This window comes from Electrona antarctica (genome assembly GCF_951216825.1).
Source record: "Electrona antarctica genome assembly, chromosome: 15".
NCBI lineage: Eukaryota > Metazoa > Chordata > Actinopteri > Myctophiformes > Myctophidae > Electrona > Electrona antarctica.
Window position 1 is genome coordinate 38314220 of NC_136796.1, and position 10616 is coordinate 38324835.

The window sequence follows — 10616 nt, forward strand, 5'->3', positions numbered from 1 at the left end:
CACACACTCCCTGGATGCCAACGATGAACCTCTGCCCCACATTTTCCAGAACGGCCTGTTATAGCGCCACCATGAGGCAGCTTTTCACATTTATTACCTAAAACTGCACCAATCTGCGTGAAACGTTGCATGCACACTCCCTAGAGGCCAAGGACAAACCTTTGACCTGCATTTTCCGCATCTGCCTTTTATAGCGCCACCAGAAGGCCGACTTTTGTAAAACACATTTTTTTATATTACTCCTCCAGATTCTGTCCAAAAATCTCACAAATCGTTACACAGTATCTCTATGGTCATGTGCTCAAGTCGGATCTGTCTGATATTTCATATTCCATCCTAATTGGCTATAATTGGCTTTCACAGTTTGCAAGATTGCCCCGTTTTGAACAATAGCCTCAAATCATGAACGCAGCATGCAATTTACGTGAAATCTTTCACACATTTTCCTACTAGGCTGAGGAATATATCCCACCCTTTTCACATTGGCCTGTTATAGCGCCACCAACAGGTAGATTTTTGCAAAACACATTTTTGGAACAAAATGCCTCAAATCATCCAATTGCCATCAAAGGCGTATGAAGAAATGGCTACAGAAATACATGATCTCTGTAGTCATGTGATCAAGACGAGTCTGTTGGATTTCTCAGATTGTACACTGATTGGCTAACATTGCCTTCCAAAGTTTTCAGGAGTGGCCCGTTTTGTACAAAATGCTGCACATGTCCTGCTCATCCAGAATTCTATCCTCAGAGATGCTATGAGTGATCTGGCTCTCCTCAACAAAATGAAGAAAATTGTTGCAAAAACAAATAACAAAAAACATCCTCCTAAACATTTTGCCAAACATCACACACACTCCTATCCTCCTGGTGGAGACCTGTGCCCGGAAGGGCACTTTTTCTAGTTTGCATTGTATTTGCATCATTTCTCCCTGATCTCACTCCAGTGTCTCACCAAAGTGCCTAGAACTGAAGTATTTGCATATCAATTGTTCTACAGGCAGGAAGCCAATCTCGGGCTAAGAGACAGTCTTTCCAAATAGTAGGTTTACCCTTTGACTTCTCACCAGCTCAGTGGCCTTGTGGATAGAGTGTCCGCCCTGAGACTGGGAGGTCGGGGTTCAATCCCTGGTCGGGGTTCAATCCCTGGCCGGGTTAAAAAAAAACTTAAAAAAACGTACAAAAAAACCTAAAGAAAATATATCCCTGACCGGGTTAAAAAAAAACTAAAAAAACGTACAAAAAAACTTAAAGGAAATATATAAAAAAAACACTTAAAAAAAAAAAAAAAAAAAAAAAGAGAACTTAAAAAAAAAACCTTAAAGTACGTAATTTATTGCAATTGACGAGCTCTCTCACACACACACACACACACACACAAAACTTAACTTAAAAAAAAAACTTACAAAAATAATTATTCTAATTGTTGTTATTGCAATTTACGAGCTGTTCGCTTCCCGCGTTTGCGCGTCTTACTTGTAATTATACATCGAAATTGCTCAAGTCCAGCTGAAACCAAACTCTGGAGACTGGAGAACAGAACGTGAACAACAGGCTAACTTTCGTGTGCTAAAACGGCTTTATGTATCATTGTGAATTCGTGATGGTTATGTTGCACATTTGAGTACTGAGTACTGACATGTTGGCCATCTATTGTATTTGCATCATCATCATTGTCTCCACCAGGCCGAAGGCATGGGGAGAGAGTATGTTTTGCACTCCGTCCGTGTGTGTGTGTGTGTGTGTCCGTCCGTCCGTGTGTGTGTGTGTGTCCGTCCGTCCGTCCTTCCTTCCGTCCGTCTGTGTACAGCTAATCTCCGGCACCGTTAACCCGGCCGATGCCAAACTTTGCACACACACTCCCTGGATGCCAACGATGAACCTCTGCCCCACATTTTCCAGAACGGCCTGTTATAGCGCCACCATGAGGCAGCTTTTCACATTTATTACCTAAAACTGCACCAATCTGCGTGAAACGTTGCATGCACACTCCCTAGAGGCCAAGGACAAACCTTTGACCTGCATTTTCCGCATCTGCCTTTTATAGCGCCACCAGGAGGCCGACTTTTGTAAAACACATTTTTTTATATTACTCCTCCAGATTCTGTCCAAAAATCTCACAAATCGTTACACAGTATCTCTATGGTCATGTGCTCAAGTCGGATCTGTCTGATATTTTATATTCCATCCTAATTGGCTATAATTGGCTTTCACAGTTTGCAAGATTGCCCCGTTTTGAACAATAGCCTCAAATCATGAACGCAGCATGCAATTTACGTGAAATCTTTCACACATTTTCCTACTAGGCTGAGGAATATATCCCACCCTTTTCACATTGGCCTGTTATAGCGCCACCAACAGGTAGATTTTTGCAAAACACATTTTTGGAACAAAATGCCTCAAATCATCCAATTGCCATCAAAGGCGTATGAAGAAATGGCTACAGAAATACATGATCTCTGTAGTCATGTGATCAAGACGAGTCTGTTGGATTTCTCAGATTGTACACTGATTGGCTAACATTGCCTTCCAAAGTTTTCAGGAGTGGCCCGTTTTGTACAAAATGCTGCACATGTCCTGCTCATCCAGAATTCTATCCTCAGAGATGCTATGAGTGATCTGGCTCTCCTCAACAAAATGAAGAAAATTGTTGCAAAAACAAATAACAAAAAACATCCTCCTAAACATTTTGCCAAACATCACACACACTCCTATCCTCCTGGTGGAGACCTGTGCCCGGAAGGGCACTTTTTCTAGTTTGCATTGTATTTGCATCATTTCTCCCTGATCTCACTCCAGTGTCTCACCAAAGTGCCTAGAACTGAAGTATTTGCATATCAATTGTTCTACAGGCAGGAAGCCAATCTCGGGCTAAGAGACAGTCATTCCAAATAGTAGGTTTACCCTTTGACTTCTCACCAGCTCAGTGGCCTTGTGGATAGAGTGTCCGCCCTGAGACTGGGAGGTCGGGGTTCAATCCCTGGTCGGGGTTCAATCCCTGGCCGGGTTAAAAAAAAACTTAAAAAAACGTACAAAAAAACCTAAAGAAAATATATCCCTGACCGGGTTAAAAAAAAACTAAAAAAACGTACAAAAAAACTTAAAGAAAATATATAAAAAAAACACTTAAAAAAAAAATAATAAAAAAAAAAAAGAGAACTTAAAAAAAAAACCTTAAAAAAGTACGTAATTTATTATAATTGTTATTGCAATTTACGAGCTCTCTCACACACACACACACACACAAAACTTAACTTAAAAAAAAAACTTACAAAAATAATTATTCTAATTGTTGTTATTGCAATTTACGAGCTGTTCGCTTCCCGCGTTCGCGCGTCTTACTTGTAATTATACATCGAAATTGCTCAAGTCCAGCTGAAACCAAACTCTGGAGACTGGAGAACAGAACGTGAACAACAGGCTAACTTTCGTGTGCTAAAACGGCTTTATGTATCATTGTGAATTCGTGATGGTTATGTTGCACATTTGAGTACTGACATGTTGGCCATCTATTGTATTTGCATCATCATCATTGTCTCCACCAGGCCGAAGGCATGGGGAGAGAGTATGTTTTGCACTCCGTCCGTGTGTGTGTGTGTCCGTCCGTCCGTGTGTGTGTGTGTGTCCGTCCGTCCGTCCTTCCTTCCGTCCGTCTGTGTACAGCTAATCTCCGGCACCGTTAACCCGGCCGATGCCAAACTTTGCACACACACTCCCTGGATGCCAACGATGAACCTCTGCCCCACATTTTCCAGAACGGCCTGTTATAGCGCCACCATGAGGCAGCTTTTCACATTTATTACCTAAAACTGCACCAATCTGCGTGAAACGTTGCATGCACACTCCCTAGAGGCCAAGGACAAACCTTTGACCTGCATTTTCCGCATCTGCCTTTTATAGCGCCACCAGGAGGCCGACTTTTGTAAAACACATTTTTTTATATTACTCCTCCAGATTCTGTCCAAAAATCTCACAAATCGTTACACAGTATCTCTATGGTCATGTGCTCAAGTCGGATCTGTCTGATATTTCATATTCCATCCTAATTGGCTATAATTGGCTTTCACAGTTTGCAAGATTGCCCCGTTTTGAACAATAGCCTCAAATCATGAACGCAGCATGCAATTTACGTGAAATCTTTCACACATTTTCCTACTAGGCTGAGGAATATATCCCACCCTTTTCACATTGGCCTGTTATAGCGCCACCAACAGGTAGATTTTTGCAAAACACATTTTTGGAACAAAATGCCTCAAATCATCCAATTGCCATCAAAGGCGTATGAAGAAATGGCTACAGAAATACATGATCTCTGTAGTCATGTGATCAAGACGAGTCTGTTGGATTTCTCAGATTGTACACTGATTGGCTAACATTGCCTTCCAAAGTTTTCAGGAGTGGCCCGTTTTGTACAAAATGCTGCACATGTCCTGCTCATCCAGAATTCTATCCTCAGAGATGCTATGAGTGATCTGGCTCTCCTCAACAAAATGAAGAAAATTGTTGCAAAAACAAATAACAAAAAACATCCTCCTAAACATTTTGCCAAACATCACACACACTCCTATCCTCCTGGTGGAGACCTGTGCCCGGAAGGGCACTTTTTCTAGTTTGCATTGTATTTGCATCATTTCTCCCTGATCTCACTCCAGTGTCTCACCAAAGTGCCTAGAACTGAAGTATTTGCATATCAATTGTTCTACAGGCAGGAAGCCAATCTCGGGCTAAGAGACAGTCATTCCAAATAGTAGGTTTACCCTTTGACTTCTCACCAGCTCAGTGGCCTTGTGGATAGAGTGTCCGCCCTGAGACTGGGAGGTCGGGGTTCAATCCCTGGTCGGGGTTCAATCCCTGGCCGGGTTAAAAAAAAACTTAAAAAAACGTACAAAAAAACCTAAAGAAAATATATCCCTGACCGGGTTAAAAAAAAACTTAAAAAAACTTAAAGAAAATATATAAAAAAACACTTAAAAAAATAAAAAATAAATAAAAAAGAGAACTTAAAAAAAAAACCTTAAAAAAGTACGTAATTTATTATAATTGTTATTGCAATTTACGAGCTCTCTCACACACACACACACACACACACACACACAAAACTTAACTTAAAAAAAAAACTTACAAAAATAATTATTCTAATTGTTGTTATTGCAATTTACGAGCTGTTCGCTTCCCGCGTTCGCGCGTCTTACTTGTAATTATACATCGAAATTGCTCAAGTCCAGCTGAAACCAAACTCTGGAGACTGGAGAACAGAACGTGAACAACAGGCTAACTTTCGTGTGCTAAAACGGCTTTATGTATCATTGTGAATTCGTGATGGTTATGTTGCACATTTGAGTACTGAGTACTGACATGTTGGCCATCTATTGTATTTGCATCATCATCATTGTCTCCACCAGGCCGAAGGCATGGGGAGAGAGTATGTTTTGCACTCCGTCCGTGTGTGTGTGTGTCCGTCCGTCCGTGTGTGTGTCTGTGTCCGTCCGTCCGTCCTTCCTTCCGTCCGTCTGTGTACAGCTAATCTCCGGCACCGTTAACCCGGCCGATGCCAAACTTTGCACACACACTCCCTGGATGCCAACGATGAACCTCTGCCCCACATTTTCCAGAACGGCCTGTTATAGCGCCACCATGAGGCAGCTTTTCACATTTATTACCTAAAACTGCACCAATCTGCGTGAAACGTTGCATGCACACTCCCTAGAGGCCAAGGACAAACCTTTGACCTGCATTTTCCGCATCTGCCTTTTATAGCGCCACCAGGAGGCCGACTTTTGTAAAACACATTTTTTTATATTACTCCTCCAGATTCTGTCCAAAAATCTCACAAATCGTTACACAGTATCTCTATGGTCATGTGCTCAAGTCGGATCTGTCTGATATTTCATATTCCATCCTAATTGGCTATAATTGGCTTTCACAGTTTGCAAGATTGCCCCGTTTTGAACAATAGCCTCAAATCATGAACGCAGCATGCAATTTACGTGAAATCTTTCACACATTTTCCTACTAGGCTGAGGAATATATCCCACCCTTTTCACATTGGCCTGTTATAGCGCCACCAACAGGTAGATTTTTGCAAAACACATTTTTGGAACAAAATGCCTCAAATCATCCAATTGCCATCAAAGGCGTATGAAGAAATGGCTACAGAAATACATGATCTCTGTAGTCATGTGATCAAGACGAGTCTGTTGGATTTCTCAGATTGTACACTGATTGGCTAACATTGCCTTCCAAAGTTTTCAGGAGTGGCCCGTTTTGTACAAAATGCTGCACATGTCCTGCTCATCCAGAATTCTATCCTCAGAGATGCTATGAGTGATCTGGCTCTCCTCAACAAAATGAAGAAAATTGTTGCAAAAACAAATAACAAAAAACATCCTCCTAAACATTTTGCCAAACATCACACACACTCCTATCCTCCTGGTGGAGACCTGTGCCCGGAAGGGCACTTTTTCTAGTTTGCATTGTATTTGCATCATTTCTCCCTGATCTCACTCCAGTGTCTCACCAAAGTGCCTAGAACTGAAGTATTTGCATATCAATTGTTCTACAGGCAGGAAGCCAATCTCGGGCTAAGAGACAGTCTTTCCAAATAGTAGGTTTACCCTTTGACTTCTCACCAGCTCAGTGGCCTTGTGGATAGAGTGTCCGCCCTGAGACTGGGAGGTCGGGGTTCAATCCCTGGTCGGGGTTCAATCCCTGGCCGGGTTAAAAAAAAACTTAAAAAAACGTACAAAAAAACCTAAAGAAAATATATCCCTGACCGGGTTAAAAAAAAACTAAAAAAACGTACAAAAAAACTTAAAGAAAATATATAAAAAAAACACTTAAAAAAGAATAATAAAAAAAAAATAGAACTTAAAAAAAAAAACTTAAAAAAGTACATAATTTATTATAATTGTTATTGCAATTTACGAGCTCTCTCACACACACACACACACACACACACACACACACAAAACTTAACTTAAAAAAAAAACTTACAAAAATAATTATTCTAATTGTTGTTATTGCAATTTACGAGCTGTTCGCTTCCCGCGTTCGCGCGTCTTACTTGTAATTATACATCGAAATTGCTCAAGTCCAGCTGAAACCAAACTCTGGAGACTGGAGAACAGAACGTGAACAACAGGCTAACTTTCGTGTGCTAAAACGGCTTTATGTATCATTGTGAATTCGTGATGGTTATGTTGCACATTTGAGTACTGAGTACTGACATGTTGGCCATCTATTGTATTTGCATCATCATCATTGTCTCCACCAGGCCGAAGGCATGGGGAGAGAGTATGTTTTGCACTCCGTCCGTGTGTGTGTGTGTGTCCGTCCGTCCGTGTGTGTGTGTGTGTCCGTCCGTCCGTCCTTCCTTCCGTCCGTCTGTGTACAGCTAATCTCCGGCACCGTTAACCCGGCCGATGCCAAACTGTGCACACACAAAACCTGGATGCCAACGATGAACCTCTGCCCCACATTTTCCAGAACGGCCTGTTATAGCGCCACCATGAGGCAGCTTTTCACATTTATTACCTAAAACTGCACCAATCTGCGTGAAACGTTGCATGCACACTCCCTAGAGGCCAAGGACAAACCTTTGACCTGCATTTTCCGCATCTGCCTTTTATAGCGCCACCAGAAGGCCGACTTTTGTAAAACACATTTTTTTATATTACTCCTCCAGATTCTGTCCAAAAATCTCACAAATCGTTACACAGTATCTCTATGGTCATGTGCTCAAGTCGGATCTGTCTGATATTTCATATTCCATCCTAATTGGCTATAATTGGCTTTCACAGTTTGCAAGATTGCCCCGTTTTGAACAATAGCCTCAAATCATGAACGCAGCATGCAATTTACGTGAAATCTTTCACACATTTTCCTACTAGGCTGAGGAATATATCCCACCCTTTTCACATTGGCCTGTTATAGCGCCACCAACAGGTAGATTTTTGCAAAACACATTTTTGGAACAAAATGCCTCAAATCATCCAATTGCCATCAAAGGCGTATGAAGAAATGGCTACAGAAATACATGATCTCTGTAGTCATGTGATCAAGACGAGTCTGTTGGATTTCTCAGATTGTACACTGATTGGCTAACATTGCCTTCCAAAGTTTTCAGGAGTGGCCCGTTTTGTACAAAATGCTGCACATGTCCTGCTCATCCAGAATTCTATCCTCAGAGATGCTATGAGTGATCTGGCTCTCCTCAACAAAATGAAGAAAATTGTTGCAAAAACAAATAACAAAAAACATCCTCCTAAACATTTTGCCAAACATCACACACACTCCTATCCTCCTGGTGGAGACCTGTGCCCGGAAGGGCACTTTTTCTAGTTTGCATTGTATTTGCATCATTTCTCCCTGATCTCACTCCAGTGTCTCACCAAAGTGCCTAGAACTGAAGTATTTGCATATCAATTGTTCTACAGGCAGGAAGCCAATCTCGGGCTAAGAGACAGTCTTTCCAAATAGTAGGTTTACCCTTTGACTTCTCACCAGCTCAGTGGCCTTGTGGATAGAGTGTCCGCCCTGAGACTGGGAGGTCGGGGTTCAATCCCTGGTCGGGGTTCAATCCCTGGCCGGGTTAAAAAAAAACTTAAAAAAACGTACAAAAAAACCTAAAGAAAATATATCCCTGACCGGGTTAAAAAAAAACTAAAAAAACGTACAAAAAAACTTAAAGAAAATATATAAAAAAAACACTTAAAAAAAAAAAAAAAAAAAAAAAGAGAACTTAAAAAAAAAACCTTAAAAAAGTACGTAATTTATTATAATTGTTATTGCAATTGACGAGCTCTCTCACACACACACACACACACACACAAAACTTAACTTAAAAAAAAAACTTACAAAAATAATTATTCTAATTGTTGTTATTGCAATTTACGAGCTGTTCGCTTCCCGCGTTTGCGCGTCTTACTTGTAATTATACATCGAAATTGCTCAAGTCCAGCTGAAACCAAACTCTGGAGACTGGAGAACAGAACGTGAACAACAGGCTAACTTTCGTGTGCTAAAACGGCTTTATGTATCATTGTGAATTCGTGATGGTTATGTTGCACATTTGAGTACTGAGTACTGACATGTTGGCCATCTATTGTATTTGCATCATCATCATTGTCTCCACCAGGCCGAAGGCATGGGGAGAGAGTATGTTTTGCACTCCGTCCGTGTGTGTGTGTGTGTGTGTCCGTCCGTCCGTGTGTGTGTGTGTGTCCGTCCGTCCGTCCTTCCTTCCGTCCGTCTGTGTACAGCTAATCTCCGGCACCGTTAACCCGGCCGATGCCAAACTTTGCACACACACTCCCTGGATGCCAACGATGAACCTCTGCCCCACATTTTCCAGAACGGCCTGTTATAGCGCCACCATGAGGCAGCTTTTCACATTTATTACCTAAAACTGCACCAATCTGCGTGAAACGTTGCATGCACACTCCCTAGAGGCCAAGGACAAACCTTTGACCTGCATTTTCCGCATCTGCCTTTTATAGCGCCACCAGGAGGCCGACTTTTGTAAAACACATTTTTTTATATTACTCCTCCAGATTCTGTCCAAAAATCTCACAAATCGTTACACAGTATCTCTATGGTCATGTGCTCAAGTCGGATCTGTCTGATATTTTATATTCCATCCTAATTGGCTATAATTGGCTTTCACAGTTTGCAAGATTGCCCCGTTTTGAACAATAGCCTCAAATCATGAACGCAGCATGCAATTTACGTGAAATCTTTCACACATTTTCCTACTAGGCTGAGGAATATATCCCACCCTTTTCACATTGGCCTGTTATAGCGCCACCAACAGGTAGATTTTTGCAAAACACATTTTTGGAACAAAATGCCTCAAATCATCCAATTGCCATCAAAGGCGTATGAAGAAATGGCTACAGAAATACATGATCTATGTAGTCATGTGATCAAGACGAGTCTGTTGGATTTCTCAGATTGTACACTGATTGGCTAACATTGCCTTCCAAAGTTTTCAGGAGTGGCCCGTTTTGTACAAAATGCTGCACATGTCCTGCTCATCCAGAATTCTATCCTCAGAGATGCTATGAGTGATCTGGCTCTCCTCAACAAAATGAAGAAAATTGTTGCAAAAACAAATAACAAAAAACATCCTCCTAAACATTTTGCCAAACATCACACACACTCCTATCCTCCTGGTGGAGACCTGTGCCCGGAAGGGCACTTTTTCTAGTTTGCATTGTATTTGCATCATTTCTCCCTGATCTCACTCCAGTGTCTCACCAAAGTGCCTAGAACTGAAGTATTTGCATATCAATTGTTCTACAGGCAGGAAGCCAATCTCGGGCTAAGAGACAGTCATTCCAAATAGTAGGTTTACCCTTTGACTTCTCACCAGCTCAGTGGCCTTGTGGATAGAGTGTCCGCCCTGAGACTGGGAGGTCGGGGTTCAATCCCTGGTCGGGGTTCAATCCCTGGCCGGGTTAAAAAAAAACTTAAAAAAACGTACAAAAAAACCTAAAGAAAATATATCCCTGACCGGGTTAAAAAAAAACTAAAAAAACGTACAAAAAAACTTAAAGAAAATATATAAAAAAACACTTAAAAAAAAAATAATAAAAAAAAAAAAGAGAACTTAAAAAA